The sequence below is a fragment of the Salvelinus sp. IW2-2015 genome, unplaced genomic scaffold (genome assembly GCF_002910315.2).
Source record: "Salvelinus sp. IW2-2015 unplaced genomic scaffold, ASM291031v2 Un_scaffold1915, whole genome shotgun sequence".
NCBI classification, from domain to species: Eukaryota; Metazoa; Chordata; class Actinopteri; order Salmoniformes; family Salmonidae; genus Salvelinus; species Salvelinus sp. IW2-2015.
Genome location: NW_019943275.1, coordinates 50,365 through 68,606, shown reverse-complemented (window position 1 = coordinate 68,606; position 18,242 = coordinate 50,365). Strand labels below are relative to the sequence as shown.

Below are 18,242 nucleotides of genomic sequence, written 5' to 3'. Positions count from 1 at the left end.
AGTCTCCACGCGGCTTGTCTTTGAGGCCAATCAAGGTGTCCTCCACCGTCGCGACTATGGTTTGCTGGACCACATGACTAGGAAATATGTGGTACGTCATCCAATGAAGCGCTTTCGTTCGAAAACTCAGATTCACCTGCGGCGCTCTTAGCCTTCATGGCACGCCGAGCGTGAAGCTAACAACTCCAAATTCCACGTCTCACTGCCTCTTGACCATCTACGTGGAAGGCGTATGAAGTGCATGTATAATCTAGATTTCAAGCAAATGAAATAGGAAAGGCCCTGGAACACGAGCCTCGGATTTCAGATTCCCACTGGTACTGACAGAGGAAGTTTGCTGCAAATGAGTTTCTTGTTTAACTTCACAGATAATATTCAAACGGTTTTTTTAAAGAAACTTGAGGTGTTTTCTTCAATAGTAATAATTAATAAGCAATCTTGTACGAATAGAATAGAGTACGAGGCCGTTTAATGGGCAGATTTTTATATCCAAAGTGAAAATGCGCCCCTATCACCAAACAAAGGTTTTAGTCCGTACTTAGGTGAGCGTTTTGTTTTGTATTCTTTATGGCGGAATACACAGCTCATTCAATGGGCGGTCATCAATGCGTCATTCAATGGCGGTCAATGCGGTTCATTGAGCTACGGAAAAAGATGAAACTCTCTAGGTGATAGTGTGGTCCTAACAGTTTATCATGAGGAACTCACCTCAGGCGAGCAATAGCCGAGACATCTTAGATATCAGTGCACCAGCTGTTATTTTACATCAAATACCATGAGTCTGGCCCACTCTTGTCTTACCACAACTGCCGCTGTATCTATCCTGCCAGTGAGCGTATAAAGCGCGTACTAACAGCTTATTGATAGTGTCATCGTTCAGATCACGACTCCGTGAAGCATAACGATATTAACAGTTTTGAATGTTCCGTTGGTAGTTTATTTCACGTAGGTCATCTATTATATTGTCCAAAGATCACCGTTTGCTAGCCTACAATGGAAAGAAAAAGTGGGGTTTATTTCGACTCGTAAAAATTCTCAGAAGGCAGCAAGCTCTTTGGCCATCTTTTCTACTTATCCTCCTTCTTTACTCGCAATACGGGTTGGGCTGTTCTGGAGAGCAGATTATCATTTAATCAGGATGGCGTTCTGGAGAATAGTCAATATAACACAGTGGATCGGGGCCATGTTCCTGGGAGAGCAGATTATCATCTACGTCAAATCACATAGGGATCTGGTCGCCTGTTCCTGGGAGAGCAGATTACATTGATAGTAAATCACAGGATCTGGCCTGTCCTACACGTAGGGCAGACGTAGATTATGCATTTATTAAATCAGGGATCGAGGCTGTTCATGGAACAATTCATCTGAAATCCAGGGAATGGGCCTCCTAGGGCAGTAATATCGATAATCACAGAAGCATCTCCGGGGAGCAGTATTTCATCTGTAAATCACGCTGGAGATCAGATAGGCACTTCTCCTCTGGGGCATAGAGAACAGATTATATTATCCTGTAAAATCACAGGGATCTGGGCTGTTCCTGGGAGAGAGCAGTATTCCATTCTAGTAAAATACAAGAGAATCTGGGCCTGTTCCTGGGAGAGCAGATTATCATTCTGTAAATACACGGGATTGGGCGGTGTTCCTGGAGAGCAGGATTATCATTCTGTAAAATCACAGGATTCTGGAGCCTGTTCCTGGAGAGCAGATTATCATTTGTGTAAATACAAGAGTCTGGGCTGTTCCTGGGAGAGCAGATTATATTCTGTAAAATCACAGGGATCTGGGCCGTTCCTGGGAAGAGCAGATTATAATTTCTAGTAAATCACAGTGATCTGGGCCTGTTCCTGGAGAGCAGATATCATTCTGTAAAATACAGGATTGGGCTGTTCTCGGAGAGCAGATTATCATTCTGTAAATCACAGGGATGGCGCTGTTCCTGGAGCAGATTATCATTTAGCTAAAATCACAGGAGTCTGGGCTGTTCCTGGGAGAGCAGATTATCAAGTCTGTAAAATCACAGGTGATCTGGGCCTGTTCCTGGGAGAGCAGATTATATATTTATTAAATCACAGGGATCTGGGCTGTTCTTGGGAGAGCAGATTATCATTCTGTAAAATTACAGGATCTTGGCCTGTTCTGGAGAGCAATTATCATTCTGTAAAATCACAGGGATCTGGGCCTGTTTCCTGGAGAGCAGATTATCATTCTGTAAAATCACAGGATCTGGCCTGTTCCTGGGAGAGCAAGATATCATTCTGTAAAATCACAGAGATTGGCCTGTTCTGGGAGAGCAGATTATCTTCTGATATATATTCAGGAAGGTATTCTTATGTTTTGGTACGTGGTTTTGGTAGTGTTTTACAGTTGGCAAATTGTGAGGTTCCGAACTGGGCATGTGAGACTGTATCTCCTCCTATGTTAAAGTGATGTGATGATTTAGATTAGAATAACTTCTGTTCAAAATTCCGGTAAAATTGCTGTTATTCTGTATTTTCAATGAAATGGTATAGCTTTCATTCTCTTTTATTTCAGGGGGAGAAAGAAATGGCTCATGATGATGGATCGAGGTGGGACAACATTACTTCAGTCTTCGGTTTTGAATTTATGAAGGCCTCCATTTTTCAGTTGTTATTGCACACTTGCAGTCCTACTCTGTAGTACGATCCAAAATACTACTCTGTAGTACACTGTACCACAATACTATAATGCTAATATTCTGAATTTTATGGTGATGGTGATTATTTATGCAGTAAATTGTGTGAAATGYTGTTAATGGTGCAGCTTTAACATTTTTGGGGAAAACATTTTCTCGTCCCATGTACGCCAAATTATAGTTAGTTACTAACCAGAAAAACGGTGTAAAATAATGAATTTAGCCATGAATGTCTATCATCAAATGAACCAATCATAATGGCATTGTTTTGTACCCCTCACATACCCCCAGGATGTTCCAAGAGCAGCTGGCGGAGAAGGTTCGACCCTTCATAGACTTAATAGATGACATGAGATCCATAGGGATAGATAAGGAGCTGCCACTGCCAACCATTGCTGTGGTGGGAGACCAGAGTTCAGGAAAGAGCTCTGTGCTTGAGACCCTTTCTGGGGTGGCGCTGCCCAGAGGGACTGGTGAGATTCTGTATTGTTTTCTGAACATACAAAAAACTATTGAAATCAATATTAGCATTTTAAATGTCATTCCTAAATCACACAAAGTCTGTGAAAGTGGTTGTGTAATTGAGACATGATTTGGGCATTGACTAGTTTTTGGTTTGAAGATGCTGAAGTTGGTGATTGATGCCAGTGGCTTGGTAAACAATCCTGAAGCAGGTTTTCACACTGACCTTGTCCATAGACGAGGTCAGGAAACAGACAGTACAATAGGACCACAGAGACAYGGACATTACTGAAATGTATAGAAWCTTCAAATTAACTTGATAACCACAGAAAAACTTTACAGAAAATGTTAACTGTACATGAGTTTTCTAACCATTTAGTCAGACACTGTACATGTCTGACATGCTTTCTGAACATTAGAGCAACCTTGTTGTCTGTAGCCTGCAGAAGTTATATATTTATCATTAAATTAATGTCCCGGTCCATTGTTGACTGTACTGTCATATTGTATTGTATTGATTGTTCTGTAATACAGTATAATGATATGTCATTGGTACTTCCTTCTTYCCAGGTATTGTCACCAGGTGCCCACTGCTACTTAAACTCTGTAACGACAGGACAGTGAAATGGGAGGCTGTCATCTCATACGGAGGAGGGAAAGTCATTGAATTTGACGAACCTTCAGAAGTCGTGAGACACGTTGAACAAGGTGAGATGGGAACAAACACACAAAAACACACACAAACACACACACAAACACACACAAACACACACACAAACACACACACAAACACACACACAAACACACACAAACACACACACAAACACACACATTAACCAGTGGAGGCTCCTCAGAGGAGGAAGGGGAGGACCATCCTCCTCAGTGAATTTCAGAAACATTTAAATAGCGAAACATTTAAAAACATWTTTTTTAAATAAAACTATACTAAATATAGCCCTATGTCCACCCAATCAAAGGATCAGAAAATGAATCTATTACAGAGTGCATAATCTACAGCTAGCTAGCACTGCAAGACATAACATGTGGTGAGTAGGTTATTGAAATAGAGAGAAAGACAATAGGAACAGTTTTGAAAAGAGAGCTAGCTACATTTCATATTATTTTCACTTTCACTTACTTAGCTTGCGAAGTTAGCTAGCTAGTTTAGCCCAGTCAGACACCAGGCTCAAACAGAGAGGGATGGCTATGTTAGCTAGCTCGCTATGGCTATCCAACGAAGTAACTCTTCCATGTCAAGGTAAGTTTAATAAACTGTTAGCCACTGATGCCCTCCGATGTAACTGCTAAACTGCTTGCTGCTGACTGAACACTGTACTGCATGATTGTAGCAGGTTTACTAACGTGTTAGCTCTAGTAGCTATGTTGACTATGATGATATAATATGGTGACATCAATGTCGGCTGTGTGTAGAGCTGATATGAAGGTTCGGCTTGGAAATGTTTTTTCGTCTGGTCACAGACAGCTGATGTGTTGTGCACTGAAGTCCACAAGCGAAGGGTAAAGGTGAGAGGAGGGAAGCGCGTAGATGGGAGGAGGATGTATATATACAATGATCAAAGGGATCATGCTGTTTGTATGTGGCTGCTATGAAAGTGAACTGTGATTGCGTGTGATCAGGGGTGTTTTCATTACACCAATTCTGTTGAAAAATGTTTCTTAAACGGACGCAAACGGAAACAAAACAAGGATAAACATACCTGAATTTGTCCAATAGAAACTCTCRTTTGCAACTGTTGGACTAATGATAACACCCTAGATCAGCATGATGCAGCCAGAGTGTGCGAGGTGGTATTGAATGTGTCAGTGTCTATCACCTTGACTACTAAACATTCTCTCAACTTCTGCACCTGCCTTGTAAACTTTCATTCATAGGTTAGGTTGTAGTATGATGAGTATGATGTACTAGCCTAAACCTATTGATGTTACACTGAGCTGTGTGAATGGAATATGAATGACAGTCATCCAATATGCTGTAATAGAAATAAGGCCATGCGCATAAAAAAAATATATTGTTCTTCCTTATCTTAAATGGAACATACTGCCACTGACATTGACATATCTATTATCATTTATTGTGGAAAAGTTTGTATGGTATTTACCATAGACAACTACAGAATATATATTATAATAAGATTAGCTTTATCTGGGTATAAGACAGACAAACAAACAAATAATAAACACATCAATATTTTCCCATTGATTTAACAGCTCAGAATGCGTTAGCTGGAAAGGGCGTGGGGATATGTGAAGACCTGATCACTCTGAAGATCACATCCTCCACGGTGTGTGACCTCAGTCTGATTGACTTACCAGGGATCACCAGGGTGGCTGTGAAAGGACAACCAGAAGACATTGGAGTCCAAGTAAGTCTGTCGTTAGTGTGTAGCTTTTGGACTTTGTACAGTACATTGTTTGGTTATCTCATGACTCTTGGTTCTCATCTCCTGATTCACTAATGATTAATTGTTTTAGCCAGGTGTACAGATAAGTTCCCATAATTGCTAGCAAGGTACATGTAGCTATAATGGTTCATTCTGGTGAAAGGTTACTTTTGCATTGTTGACTTTGGCGGACGATTGAAAAGCTTCAGAACCATGAAGGACAGAGTGCCCACACAGGGCGATAATCCCGAATAAACAGCGGTTTGATACCCCTCTCGTAGATTAATCAAATACTCGATCAAAGGCTTACATCCTGACTGCTTTGTCCACATTCTTCTTCCTTTTTTTGCTAGATCAATATCTCATTTCGAAATTCATAAAGAATAAGAGAACCATTATTTTGGCGGTGGTACCATGTAATGTGACATAGCAACAACAGAGGCCTGAAAATGCACAACAAGTGGATCCTGAAGCACAAGAACCTCTGGGGTAAAGAAATTATATAGATACATTTTATTTTTAATAGTTTTTTTTGATTAGTAAGTTATCATTATGCTTTCATTTGTCTTCAAGCCATTCTGACAAGCCAGACCTGATAGACCCGGGAGCAAGAAGAATGTGTTGGAATTTGCCACAATAGAGTCCATCTTTCCTCATATGGTTATGTCATTGTGAAATGTCGTGGTCAGAAGCAAATTGATGAAAACATGTCAATATCCCGTGCAGATTGAGGAGAGTTGGCATTCTTCCGAAATCACGCAGCACTTCCAGGTAAAATGTGTTCTTGCCATGTGTTAAGTACTTGCATCTTTAATTTTGATGGCTTCACATTGAAAATGTTCAGGGCCCAAACTGTTGGTTTCAGGATTTTATGAAAAAAGTATTTTCCAATATCCTTTGAGTTGTTTCCATATAGTGTTGAATGAATGAGCAGTCCCCTCTCCTCCCTTCTCTTACATTTATGCATATATTGGTACTTTTTAACATTCAAAATCAAATACTAAATGATCCTTGCGTATGATCATAAAACAATTCCATACGTTATCTTAGCAAATACTCTCTAGCTTAACAGATGTTTATTTGTATTATGTTAATTAGATATGTGGGGGCGTGACCATTGTAGGCCAAAGGTTATACCAAGTATGGCCAATGTTTGGAATGAATACTGTGTTTGTTATTTTTCTCTCCTTTTCCTGTATAGCTCCCTCTGCGTGAGGAAGAAGGCAACCACCACGTGCCTGCCACCAAGCCAGCAATGCCCTGGTCAAACAGATCAAGAGTTAGTCCAACCACAGACCCTAAGTTATCTGTTCCCCCTACACCCAGGTGTACACTGGAAAACATGCGGTCTGGTACCTATTAACTTGTATGTTTGCTCCTGTCAGAAATCCTGCCCCAGATGTCAGAAAGATAAGGAGCAGCTGGGGAGGTAAGCATTCGTTGAGTCAAATAGAGGGCGGCTCCAATGGAACCTGAAGAGAAGAGGAAGTACCTCATTCAGTGAGTACATATTTCACCTTTCCATCTTTCAGCTTCGCAAACTTCTTCTTTTGTACATCATTTCTATAAAAGTGTCTGATGTAGGGTTGGAAGCCATACTGTTCCACAGCAGTCCAGGTGTGTTATTGTCATGGTTTGGTAAATTGTCAGGAGAATGTCTATAGAGAATTTGGGCAATGGTACCTGGTGTAAAGGCATCAACTCTGTTGCACATCCTCTGCCATTCGGATTGGTCAGATTTGCAACACAGGTGTAAGAGTAGACGCACTGTCCAGAGATAAATAAAACAGCATTATAATGTCTCCACTCCCACTTCCTCCACTCTCCTTCCTTAATTTCCCTGATTATGTTTGTCACCAGGTTAACAATACTTTACATTGACAGCTGATTTTACAAAAACACTTGGACAAGCCAGTGTAAGATAGTTCTGTTTAATATCTGTAGAAGACGTAAGGATGGATGGGTCTTGTGGAGCAATTTCATTAAACACTAATCTAAAAGGATTAAATATTAAACATTTAAACAGGTATGTTTTATTATGATATGTTTCCATCTTCAGGTCATAACAGAGTTCAATGAGCAGATTACCCAACTGTCCCAAGGGGATATTATCGTTGAGGAAAACCTGTTTGAGCTCATGCGAAAGGAATTTACAGAGTGGATGGAACGTCTCAAAAATGCCAAATCACATTGTAGGTACAATTTTGAAATACCCTGGGTATTGCTCATCATATTACCATGTCTAACCAAATAATATTTATGTTTCAAATATCTATAATATTTACTGATATAATTATTATACTACTAATAGTTATAGTCATACAACAGGGATTATAATCTCCAATACATTATTAACATTTTTCCTGAATTTAGACCACAAAGTAGTGCAACAAGTGGTGGATGAATACGATCAGGAGCACAGGGAGTGAGCTGCCAGGATTCAGTAACTACAGGGTATTTCAACATGTTGTTCAGAAACTAGTGGCTGAACTTAAGAGACCAGCTATGATGACACTACAGACAATCAGAGGTAAGTGACCAAAAGCCCTTGTCTCGTCTACTCCATCTCTCCCCTCTGGCACTGGTTGTCACCAGTTTATTCATTATTACGCACACCTGCCACCATCGTTATGAGCACCTGCGCCTCATGAGCTCACCTGGACTCCATCACCTTCCTGATACCTCCCCTGTATCTGTCACTCCCTTTGGTTCTTTCCTCAGGTGTTATTGTTTCTGTTACTGTGTTTCATGTCTGTAACGCTACTCATGTTTCTTGTTTTGTTTCATGTTTGTTTATTTATTAAATTCACTTCCTGTACTTGCTTCCCGATTATTAGTGTACATGTTATAGAAATGAACCTCACCAAAAGGTAGGAACAAGGTTTTATGGGGCATAGCTACTGACCCTGGAACTGTCCCTATATATAGCTACTGACCCTAGAACTGTCCCTATATATAGCTACTGACCCTGGAACTGACCATGTATATAGCTACTGACCCTGGAACTTACTTAATTTCTCGTGTTCTTTTTATTTCTCTAGTGTTTTTGTTCTACTTTGTTATTTTAAGGGCTTCCTTGTTGAGTTTAGAGTTTGTAAGAACGGCATTTAATTGTACTTTTGCACGTGACATTCAAATTAAATTGACTAAATAGGACATGTTGAAGGAATAGTTCACTCAAATTACAAAATGACATATTGGTTTCTTTACCCTGGAAGCAGTCTATGGAGAAGGTGTGACATCAATCCCAGCTTTGGTTTAATTCACCTGGACACTGTTTCCATTTGTCCTCTTCATGTCCAAATGACTCTGATGTATCTCAAATTGATTGTGTAGCTCAATGAAGTTACTTATTGAATATTTGGACATGAAGCACAAAGAAAGTATAATATTGGGACTATTGACTTGTAATTTGGCTGTACTATCCCTTTAAATAAAAACATTTTGTGGAATATCTATTTACCAAATACATTTGTTTTGGTTTTTCAGAGATGGTGCAGAAGCAATTTGATCATTTGTCCAAAGAGAGCTTTAAGAATTATCCTTATCTTCATCAAGTCTCAAAGGTAATGACAAATGTAAACTGTTAAGCGCTCTGACATGATAATCATACAATTCTCAATTCTGTGATTTTAGGCTGAAATGGAAATCTTAGTTAGTGGCACTAGCAAGAAGCAGGGAAACATGAGGCAAAGTAGCACTTAAAAATCACTATATATTTTAATTAAGAATTCCATTTTACAGGTTGTCCATTGTAGGATTGTACCCTTAAATGTTCAAAATAAAACACCACAAGATACTTAGAGCATGTCGAACTGAACTTTGTTCTGAAACAGTAACACTTTTTCACTGCCTCCCTGCATCCAAGATTCTTTATGTCCTCATGGAATCTTCATCTTTGTTTAATCTCAGAAGAAAATTGAAACAATCCAGGAACAGCAGTCAAACATAGTGAAGGAGAGGATCGTGGAGCAGTTTGAGATGGAGATGCAGGTCTACACACAGGATGAAATCTTCAACAAACATAGTCTAGAGAAGGGGGAAATCGCAGAAGTCAAAGAGCAAGACACCAGGAGCAAGTACCCTGGGCTGCTCAAGGCATACTATGAGGTACAATGCAACACATCTATTGTGCAGTATGTATAGAGTGTTCCAGAAATAAAATCTTATTAAATAAACCTGCAGCAGGGCCTCCCGGGTGGCGCAGTGGTCTAGGAGCACTGCATCATATCGCAGCGCTAGCTGTGCCACCAGAGATTCTGGGTTCGCGCCCAGGCTCTGTCACAGCCGGCCGCGACCGGGAGGTCCGTGGGGCGATGCACAATTGGCTTAGCGTCGTCCGGGTTAGGGAGGGTTTGGCCTGTAGGGATATCCTTGTCCCATCGCGCACCAGCGACTCCTGTGGCGGGACCTTGGTTAGCGCGCAACCCGGCTTCCGGGTGTTAAGAAGCAGTGCGGCTTGGTTGGGTTGTGTTTCGGAGGACGCATGGCTTTCAACCTTCGTCTCTTCCGAGCCCGTACGGGAGTTGTAGCGATGAGATAAGATAGTAATTACTAACAATTGGATACCACGAAATAGGGTAGAAAAATGGGATAATAAAAAATAAATAAACCTGCAGTTAACAAAAAACTGGCATGTTATGTAGTGTGTGTGCTTAACGACAAACTTACACACTCTCTCATCAGGGCCTTCCACAAATTTGTAGAATCAAACCCACAAATGCTGAAGCTCCAGATACTCAACTAGTCTAAAGAAGGACAGTTGTATTGCTTCTTTAATCAGGACAACAGTTTTCAGCTGTGCTAACATAATTGCAAAAGGGTTTTCTAATGATCAATTAGCCTTTTAAAATGATAAACTTTGATTAGCTAACAGAACGTGCCATTGGAAAATTGGAGTGATGGTTGCTGATAATGGGCCTCTGTACGCCTATGTAGATATTTCATAAAAAATCAGCCGTTTCCAGCTACAATAGTCATTTACAACATTAACAATGTCTACACTGTATTTCTGATCAACTTGATGTTACTTTAATTGAAAAAAAAATCAAAAACAAGGACATTTCTAAGTGGCCCCAAACTTTTGAACGGTAGTGTACATTATATAGCTCTGCTCCAGCATGTACTATGAATCCATGACATCATCAATGGGATGATCAGATCTCTAATTAAAGCTTTTTGACACATTTTTCAAACATACATTGTTGTGGCAGGGTTGCTTTGTGGTATATTGCATTTTGCAGACCAATCCAATTCTGATGTCTATATGTTCACCTTGCTGATAATTTGTTGTCATTTGGTAATCTTTTGGTTGCCTTGTGGCCATCTCATCACTTCTAGCCCTCACTGTCCATCCCACCTCACCTCTCTCACAGATTGTGGTGCAAAGACTGGCTGACCAGGTGCCCATGCTGATCCGTTACTTCATCCTGAAGCAGTCAGCCAAGATTGTGTGCAGTGAAATGCTGGATCTGCTACACAGAGATGACACTGATAACATCCTACAGGAGGATTCAGAGATCGGACAGTATCGTGCAAAGTTGCTGGCCCAAGCGGATCGCCTTATACTGGCCAATGACAAAATCAGCAGCCTCTGAGTTGGTGATGTCTTGTCAGTTACAATATTCAGAGATGTTGCCAAAAAATGAAACCGGTTTATAGAAGTATGACCAGATTGTTGGAAAGGTCACTAATGGCCAAATGCAATTTATTTTAAATAAGGAGTAAAATAAGATGTATTTTGTATATTTGTATTCAACAAATGAATAAGAACGGCTAAGATCAGTGAGATGCTGTACAGACGACACCAGTGAAATCCTACAGGAGGAACCAGAAGTCGGCCGGAAACGTAAAAGGTTGCGGGACCAAGCGGATCGCCTTGATTAGTAGACTGTGGATTACAATTTGTAAATGCAGAAATTCTGAGATGTAGCCAACAAAGCCTACAATAATTATATATACTTTTGATCAGCATACAGAACATTGTATATGTTTATATGGTCTCATGCTTTAATATTTAATCATTTCTGACGTCTGAATTCATATTCGTTATATGAATAGACCCTTTTAATATTGTCTGGCTTGCCGTTCCAAATCAAATTTAATATTTTTAGTTCATATAATTTAAAAAGCAGGTCACGAGGTGTAGGCAAAACTATAAGCAAATAGGTAGACTGTGATATGACTAAAGAATTAATCAGGGTGATTTTTTCCACAAATAGACAGGTATTTTCCTTTCCATGGTTGCAAGATCTTACCTATTTTTGCTAACTTTCTATTTCCTTCTTTTGGGATTTGTATACCGAGTATGTCCACATCTCCGTCAGACCATTTAATTGGTCAACTACATGGTAATGTAAAATTTGCATTTTTTTGTGATCCAATGCATAATATAGTACATTTATCATAATTTGGTTTTAATCCAGAAAGGATAGTAAAATAATCTAGATTGTCTATGAGGCCGTGGAGAGATTCTAAATGTGGTTTTTAAAGAAAACATGAATCATCAGCGTACAATGACACCTTCGTTTTTAAGCCCTAGATTTCTAATCCCTTAATATTTTGTTTGATCTAATTTTACAGCTAACATTTCGATGGCAATAATAAATAGATATACCGATAATGGACAACCTTGTTTTACTCCTCTAAATAGTTTACCTTAATAGTTAACCTTTTTTGGCTGCCATCCCGCTACCGGGATGATATGACTACAGCGAGTGAAAGTGCAGGGCGCCAAATTCAAAAAGCAGAAATCTCCATAATTAAAATTCCTCAAACATAAATGTGTCTTCTATCATTTTAAAGGTAATCTTGTTGTTAATCCCACCAAAGTGTACGATTTCAGATATGCTTTTCCGCAAAAACAAAACCACAATAAGCACAGCCAATTTTTTCAGCGAAATATAGCTTTCACAAAAACCAGAAATAGAGAAAATTAATCACTAACCTTTGATTATCTTCATCAGATGACACTCATAGGACTTCATGTTACACAATACATGCATGTTTTGTTTGATTAAGTTCATATTTATAGAAAAAAATCTGAGTTTACATTGGCGCGTTATGTTCAGTAATGTTTTGCTTCCAAAACATCCGGTGATTTTGCAGAGAGACACATCAATTTACAGAAATACTCAAAATAAACATTGATAAAAGATACAAGTGTTATGCATGGAATTATAGATAAACTTCTCCTTAATACAACTGCTGTGTCAGATTTAAAAAAGCTTTACGGAAAAAGCACACAATGCAATAATCTGAGTACAGCGCTCAGGCACCAAAACAAGCCATACAGATACTCGCCATGTTGTGTAGTCAACAGAAGTCAGAAATAGCATTATAAATATTCACTTACCTTTGATGATCTTCATCAGAATGCACTCCCAGGAATCCCAGTTCCACAATAAATGTTTGTTTTGTTCGATAAAGTCCATAATTTATGTCCAAATACCTCCTTTTTGTTTGCGCGTTTAGTTCACATATCCAAATTCATGAGGCGCGACCACTAGGTCCAGACGAAATGTCAAAAAGTTCCGTTACAGTTGACCCTTACCACCTGGAGGCAGCCCGTCAGGAAGTTCGGGATCCAGTTGCAGAGGGAGGTGTTTAGTCTCAAGGTCCTTAGCTTATAGTTGAGCTTTGAGGGCTCTATGGTGTTGAACGCTGAGCTGCAGTCAATGAATAGCACTCTCACATAGGTGTTCCTTTTGTCAAGGCGGGAAAGGGCAGTGTGGAGGGCAATAGAGATTGCATCATCTGTGGATCTGTTAGGGCGGTATGCAAATTGGAGAGGGTCTAGGGTTTCTGGGACAATGCTGTTGATGTGAGCCATGGCCAGCCTTTCAAAGCACTTTATGGTTACAGACGTGAGTGCTACGGGTTGGTAGTCATTTAGGCAGGTTACCTTAGTGTTCTTGGGCACAGGGACTATGATGGTCTGCTTAAAATATGGTGGTATTACAGAATCGGACAGGGAGAGGTTGAAAATGTCAGTGAAGACAATTGCCAGGATGCTCACTCTACACGTCCTGGTAATCCGTCTGGCCCTGCAGCCTTGTGAATGTTGACCTTTTTAAAGGTCTTACACACATCAGCTGCAGAGAGCATGATCACACAGTCGTCCGGAACAGCTGGTGCTCTCATGCATGTTTCAGTGGTATTTGCCTCGAAGCAAGCATGGAAGTAGTTTAGCTCATCTGGTAGGCTTGTGTCATTGGGCAGCTCTCGGCTGTGCTTACCTTTGTAGTCTGTAATGGTTTGCAAGCCCTGCCACATACTGTACAATGAGTGTCGGAGCCGGTGTAGTACGATTCGATCTAAGTCCTATATTGACACTTTGCCTTTTTGATGGTTCGTCATAGGGCTTAGCGAGATGTCTTATACGCTTCCGGGTTAGAGTCCCGCTCCTTGAAAGCAGCAGCTCTAGCTTTTAGCTCAGTGTGGATGTTGCCTGTAATCCATGGCTTCTGGTTGGGGTATATACAGTACGTACGGTCACTGTGACGACGTCATCGAAGCACTTATTGATGAAGCCAATGACTGATGTGGTGAACTCCTCAATGCCATAGGAAGAATCCTGGAACAGATTCTAGTCTGTGCTATCAAAACAGTCCTGTACCTTAATAACCTCTACAGGATGGGTGTCCCTATACTGTGAAGGTTGAGCTAACGTGCGCTAATGTGATTAGCATTCAAATGACGTTGTAAGTAACAGCAAACTTTCCAGGACATATGCATGTCTTATATGAAAGCTTAAATTCTTGTTCATCTAACTGCACTGTCCAATTTATACTAGCTATTACAGTGAAAAAATACCATTCTATTGTTTGAGGAGAGTGCACAACAACAAAACACTTTCATCACGGCAACTGGTTCYATACATTCACCTCTGAAGGTAAATAATGTACTTCCATTCAGTAATATAGCTCTGATTTGTCATCCTGAGGGTCCCAGAGATAAAATGTGGCATAGTTTTGTTTGATAAAATCCATTTTTATATTCAAATGTATGAACTGGGTTCTACAGTTAGAACCCCTGCTGTTTCTGGCTCCACACCCACCCCGCCCAGCCATCTTGATATGTCAAGGTTAGTGTATTTTCTATAAGGAAGCTAATTATCCATCATGTATGACATTCCTTGTAGTGTGTAAAAAAAATAAAAATATTAACATATCATTTTTGTATGTTCTGTATAGTTATGTACTTGAAAATGTCTCAATTGACCAATTCGGCACATTTGGGCAGACTTGATTCAAAATGTTGTGCAGTAATGTCATGCTTGACTGCATTCACTTACCTCCTTACACCATTTGCACACACTGTATACAGACTTTTTCTATTGTGTTATGGACTGTACGTTTGTTTATCCCATGTGTAACTCTGTGTTGTTGTTTGTGTCGCACAGCTTTGTTTTATCTTGGCCAGGTCGCTGAGGTCCTGAGCTACTGGCAGTTAGATTTAAAAATTCTTTAAACCAAATGGTACTACAATCAAATGATGGTAAATCAGCTTTTTAGTACCCATGTGGATTGTACTTTTGAAAAAAGCTCTACTTTATTTAAGGGAACATTTTATATTTTTGTTTTACAGAATAAGCAAATTAATTGTCATTTTGCTAAATTCACACTTTATTTATTTGATTTTTAGGTAACATTATTTATATATCATGATGTTGTGATAAGAATGTTGCCACATGGAATGTGGGGTTGTTGTCACTATCAGCTCCATTATAACCATATTGTTCCGGAACATTGCCACGGCCAGTATATAATGAATCCCTGTATAGGAAAAAGGATGCCATTTGGGAAGCAGACAAATGTCTCCCCATGTTCCTAATAATCAGTGTTATGGTGGCTCTGTCACTAGGCAGCCACTCTGATAGAAGACATATAGCCTTTGAGGACAAAGGTACACTTCAAATACTCATGTACACTTCAAACATTCCAGATTAGCCATCTTGTGTGAGTGGTGCACRTAACCACTATGAACTCTCCCTCAGGTATGGTAGTATAGAAATGCAACGTGGTTGTGTTKCYCTCTAGTGGTTGAGTTAAGTAAGTGCGGTGGAGGAGCAGAGTTTAATTGATGGAATGAGTTGAGTATGAGTTGTGTAGCCTACTCTATGTAATAGAGGAGATTGTGTGAAAGGGCTGAGGATTTGGATGAGGTTTGTCCTCCGTGTTAATGCAGGATCAAACTTTCCTTTCCTTAGGTTGTTCTTGTTGTTTCTTCATATTAATCTAATCATTATTTTCACCATATTTGTTATATTTATGATCCTGTATCTGTGTAGTCATGTTATTATTTCATATTATGGATATTTATGATTCTTACTTCTTATTTAATTTGTACTATCAGATATTGGCCTAACATTTAAAAAAAATTGATATACAGGTTTAAATGAGAACACTTCAATTTCACGGTAATGTCACTCACTATATATTAAACATAATGGGTCGATTGCAACCACTGATGGCCGCTAGATTATAGCCAGCTGGTCTCTAATTAAACCATGGACACCCAGGAAATCCCCCTCACAGCTGATTTCAATAGCAACCATCATCCGCCACCGATTTAACATCCGCTTAATTAACGTGGATTTCGGGCTTATCGTTTAGTCCTGATTGCAACAAACGTTTTTCAAGACGATTACGCCCTCTGGTGGGTGTTATCATTTTTAGTTGAGCAGATTATGGGCAACAGCACCTCTTCAACCTCAGGAGGCTGAAGAAATTTGGTTTGTCACCTAAAACCCTCACAAACGTTTATAGATGCACAATTGAGAGCATCTTGTCGGGCTGTATCACCGCGTGCTACGGCAACTGCACCGCCAACAACCGCAGGGCTCTCCACAGGGTGGTGCGGTCTGCACAGCGCATCACCGGGGGCAAACTACCTGCCTTCCCGGACACCTGCAGCACCCGATGTCACAGGAAGGCCAAGAAGATCGTCAAGGATAACAACCACCTTAGCCACTGCCTGTTCRCCCTTCTATCATCCAGAATGYGAGKTCAGTACAGGTGCATCAAAGCTGGGACAGAGAGASTGAAAAACAACTTCTATCCCAAGGCCATCAGACTGTTACSGTAAATAGCCATTACTAGAGAGGCTTACATACACAGACTTGAAATTGTTGGCYACTTTAATAAATGGAATACTAGCCACTTTAWTAATATCACTTTAATAATTTTACATATCTTGCATTACTAATGTCATAGTATAGAATACAGTTTATACATATCTACTGTATCTCAGTCTATGCCCCTCTGACATTGCTCATCCATATATTTATATTAGTCTTAATTCCATTCCTTTACTTAGATCTGTGTGTATTAGGTATTTGTTGTGAAATTTACATTTACATTTAAGTCATTTAGCAGACGCTCTTTTCCAGAGCGACTTACAAATTGGTGCATTCACCTTATGATATCCAGTGGAACAACCACTTTACAATAGTGCATCTAACTCATCTAAATTGTTAGATATTACTTGTTAGATATTRCTGCACTGTCGGAAGTAGAAGAACAAGCATTTTGCTGCACCTGCAATAACATCTGCTAAACACGTGAATGTGATAAATAACATTTGATTTGATTGATTTGATTGAAATAAAAATGTTTGATCCATTTTAGAATAAGGCTGTAACGTAACAAAATGTGGAAAAAGTTCAAAGGGATCTGAAATCTTAGGTGAGTACATGGGGAGATCTCTGCAGATGATCTGGTCTAAATCACTGATACAGGTCCTAAAGTTTAACTAAGTCATTGGCCCGCCCCAGTGAGCACAGACATGATCTGGTGTCAAACGCCCGCCTTTTCTATTGTTACGAATAAAAACCCCTCCTGAGGAAATCGTCTGCACACCACGGATACCTCAGTCAGCTGAGGGGGCAAAGGTTTAAGTTTAGACTAAGCAAACCCACAGCGTGAGCTGTGATTGCGAATAGTTATTAGATTACTAACCATACCACGTGGAGCATTGGCTACACGGCTGGACATGGTTCAACTCTGAGACTATCGATCCCTACAGAATAAGAGCAAATCTTAGATAATAATTACTAGTCTGCAGCTAGAAATTATGTCAACCTGGGATGCGACGACCGACATCAGCCGAAGCATCTATTCTATGAGAACATTTCTGAATGGTACTCTGAAGTATCCATTCTAACCACGAAAGACTGATCTTCAGGGATGCAAAGAGAGAGAGACAATGATGAACTGACTCTCCAACAGAAGGACTGACGATTCCAACAGAGATCATGATGACACACTGGGCATAAATATATATATTGATTGCAATTATTCCCGAATGAGTGAGGGTTCATGTGCAAAGGATTAGCATTTCAATTCATATAATTATAATAGTACTGTGTGTAGTGTAGAAAACAGTTAAATATACCCAGCTATTCCTGTAGAAACGGTACAAGTCCCTTTCCATCACATTTTGTTGAATTAGTAAATGCAACAATACCCGGTGCCACATTCTTGTTCTTGGAAAAAAGAAGTCCCCTGAATCTCCCTGGGAAAAGACACACACACACACAACAAAAAATATATATTTTAAATGTATTTTTTCCATATGGTTTGTACTAATTAACCTTTCTAGTGTCGGTGCAGTATCCTGAATTTCCGCCTGTCTGACGTGCAATAAGTAAACTGCCTGTTACTCAGGCCCAGAAGCTAGGATATGCATAGATAGAAAAAACTCTGAAGTTTCTAAAACTGTTA

At 39.8% G+C, this 18,242-nt stretch overlaps 1 pseudogene; it reads left to right on the top strand.

The window, feature by feature from the left end:
- Positions 1–11,502, top strand: part of LOC112072406 (interferon-induced GTP-binding protein MxA-like) — a 16,049-nt pseudogene extending 4,547 nt beyond the window's left edge.
- The last annotated feature ends 6,740 nt before the right edge of the window (positions 11,503–18,242 follow it).